The sequence below is a fragment of the Dipodomys spectabilis genome, unplaced genomic scaffold, assembly GCF_019054845.1.
Source record: "Dipodomys spectabilis isolate Male_0828 unplaced genomic scaffold, ASM1905484v1 ptg000287l, whole genome shotgun sequence".
Classification (NCBI taxonomy): Eukaryota; Metazoa; Chordata; class Mammalia; order Rodentia; family Heteromyidae; genus Dipodomys; species Dipodomys spectabilis.
The window spans coordinates 2,472,236-2,476,173 of NW_024870964.1; positions in this window are offsets into that span (position 1 = coordinate 2,472,236).

Genomic DNA, 3,938 nt, shown 5'->3' on the forward strand with positions numbered 1-3,938 from the left:
TCAGTTTCTGTCACGAATATAATTTGTATGTACCCCTTTTTATGCCCCTGACACCAGCCTGTTTCAAGTATTCATCACTGGTCACCTATTCCTAAAACAACCATTTACAAAGTATGCTTTTTCCCCATAATCTTCTCATATTGGTCCTCTCATCACCAAATTACTCTCCTTGTAAGCAAATAGAATGCAGAACTCAGACACAAATTCCAGTATCATTATTTACTCACTACATTGACTGTTGGCCTTACATTTCTCATAAGTAAATGGATGTAATCTATCAGAAATATTGAAGAATATATTTGTTGACTTGTAGAGCAAGAAAAGGGAAAAGTGACGAATCTTTACATTTTCCAACTTAGCTTGCAAATAAGGAAATAGTCAAATTCAGTTTGTTGGTGTAAAGTCACAAATTGTTTCATGCAGAAATAAAAATAAATTTTACCTCCTGGCTCTAAGGCTTGTGGCATTTTAAGGCAACTACAGATATTTAAGTGGTATTATGTAAATTGTGTCATGTATTCACAGCTGTATTGAAGAACATACTCTTAATTTATTATTGTAAATCATTGGTTATTGAATAATATCTATATGAGAATAGTATTTGAAATAATCACACTAAGTTGAAAACTATATCTTAGTCCATCAAAATGTGGAAATAAACGATTTTATTTTTAAAAATACCACCAAGAAAAGTCAGTATACATTTGAGACTGCAGGGATAACATTAGGGTTTTTACTGTCTTTACCTATTTATGTGATTGTATTTCTTGAAATTGAAACTCTACTCTTGTTATTCTTATTGTATGTAATCCAATGTTGTCTATTACTATGTATTTAATGTAGGAAATCTAGCTTCAAAGATGTCTAAAGTTTTTTCCTTTTCAATCACATTGTCATTATCGTGCTACACCGTGATCATCATCATCATCTTCTACAAAATTATTATTAGCATCATAAGTGCTAATTATTGAAAGTGTGTTTTGTGTCTATGATTTTTTCTTTTGTCTTTTGATAAATAATTTTAATGTTAGTACATTGCATGCATCCATATCAAAATTTTAAACAAATAGACAAAAAAACTAAACCATATCAGATAGCTTGACTATGTGCTTATAACAAATTATGAATTAACTTCCTCTCTCCCCGATACTACACACAAATATTCAAGTGTTTGAACAGAACTTTTTCAAGTGATATATCGTAAATGTTACAATATCATGTGCATATCTAAAATTTCATTGAAAGTAATAAACACTACTTTCTATTGAAATATTAGTTATTTTATTCTAGGAAAGTTTTAGAAAAATAGACTGTATATCTTTGAAATGAAAAAAGATCAAAAAGAGTAGCATACAAGTTTTTCAGGGATTTTGTCTTTTATATATATATATATGTATGTATATGTATATGTATATGTTATGTGTAGAAAGATACATTTTTAGAATTGTCTTCAGAAATATATACATATATCTAAATTCATGTGTAGACTGATATATGGTATAGTGACACAAACATCTTAAAACATAATTAAAATTTAAAAAAATTCTTCATACCAAGTGCGGGTAACTCAGGCTTATATTTTGAGCTATTCTGTGTGCTGAGGATCTTAGAATTGTGTTCGAAACTAGCCCAGACATAAAAGTACATGTTGGATTCTTATCTCCAATTAACCACTAAATACAGGCATTAGCTCTGTGCCTCATGTTGTAGAGTGCTGGCCTTGAGGATAAAAAGGCTTAGAGACAATGCCCTGGCCTGCGAACAACACCCACAACAACAAAATGTATCACATTAATTTCACAAAAGCATCTTTTAACTGCTGTGAACATTTCTTAGAAACATGAATACATCCCCCTGGAAAATATTAAGTAAAAAGTATGGAATATGTTGAAGACATGACTATTTAGATTGTTTGAGATATTTAGGTAATGATTAGGAATTAAGAATAATGATAGGTAGATAATATATTGGGACTGGTTTCTTATTCTATTTTATGATAGTAATAGAATGATATTTGTAATGATTTTATAAAATTATTCTTGCTTCGTATTTGAATTATAATAAGTGATAAACATTTTAAGCGATTTCCAAACAAAGGAATATCAATTCTTTTGTAACTTCAAAACAATTAAGAAAATTCTTCCAAGGCTGGTTCACTCTAAGACAATATTTGTTTTCTTGTTCTAGTTTTCATATGTTGGTAGAAATTAAAATTCAAAAATTCAATGGATTTTGGCATTCAGGTACATCTTCATAGATACTAATATTGGAGTTCCTTATGTCTAGTGGTTTAATTTCATTTGTTATTTTCACAAATAAATCAAGATGATTGTGTATTTTGTTTCTTTTCACTGCTATTGGCTCTTATCTTGAGAATATTTTTTTCCTAGCAAAGTAGAGAAAAACAATGGATTAAGCAAGTCATATATGCCTTTCATAAAATTCATATGCATAGATTTGGGTCTTCTGTCATTTGCTAAATGTTACTTCCAGAAAAGGTTATCAATTATTTATAAGTGATGCATAATTCCTAGGTATTCCAGTTATCACATACACTTTTTATTGAGTTATCTCTGTATAAACTAAAAAGAAACAGAAAAAACTCTCAAAATAAACAGAAATCACATCTTTGTTTTAAATGCTGTAATTTATAAAGAGTTTTTAGCCAACACAGAAAACATCATTATAGGTAATCTGCATTTTGTTTGCAGAGTTTTTAACAATAGTTTTTTTTTCCTGACATGTAATTCACTTGCAATATATTATCTCCTTCTATTGTATACATTTTAGTGATTTGGATGTGAATTGTATCTTCATAGGTTTTCAAAGCCTAATTTTCACAAACTTACATTTCTTCAAATAGAAATGCTGTAAATTTAGAACAGACATTAAAATAGATAAAAAATTCAGTTACAGGAATTTGCCCAGCATATATCCTCTATAGTGTGCCTTTTAAAATTTGTTTTTGGGGATTATTTCCAGGGTCTCACACATACTATTCATGTGCACTCTCAATGAACTACATTCCATATCCAAACAAGTTTTATTACTTTTCTTTAATACATTCATAGAAGTGTAATGCATGGATCCTATACAATTCTCTTTGACCTTTTGAAGACTTGAAAATGTGCTTGCTAAAATTATCGCAGTATTATAAAAATCAATCACTATGATCAATTTCTCCACAAATGAATTAATATATTTTGTGTCATGTTCTTATATTATGATCATATAGTGAGTTTTCTTTTACTTTTTTTTTTTAGATACTAGAGTGGAGATTATTTCATATGCTCTTCCTATTGACTATTAAGTTACATATGTTCTTTAAAGAAATATCCTATTCAGGAAAAAATTATATAGAATTAGAAGATATAAAAATACTTAAGACGGGCTGGGAAGATGGCTCAGTGGTAGAGCACTTGCCTTGCATGCGTGAGTCCCTGGGTTTGATTCCTAGGCACCACATAAGCAAAAAGAAGTGGTGCTGTGGCTCAAGTGGTAGAACACTAGCTGTGAGCTGAAGAGCTGAGAGACAGCGCCCAGGCCCAGAGTTCAGGCCCCATGACCGGAACCCCAAAAAAAGTACTTAAGATTCAGAATCATTGTAGCATTAACAATGTAACATTAACAAGTATGTGCCCTCTATCTGTTGGTCATGTTTTCACTTCTGTTATAGTGTCCTTTGAGTTATGGAAGGTTATCACTTGAGATATAATCAAGTTTATTCTTCCTTTTCTTTAGCCACTAATGGTTTCCATGTCAAATTTTTAGAAAACTTTACTGATCCAATGTCATGAATTTTTACATTTATGTTTTATAGGTTTTTAAATCTCACATTTGGTTTGATAATCATCTTTTTTATTTTAAGTTTTTGTATTAGGATTGAGGTTGGCCCGGCACCCATGGCTCATGCCTGTAATCCTAGCTACTCAGGAAGC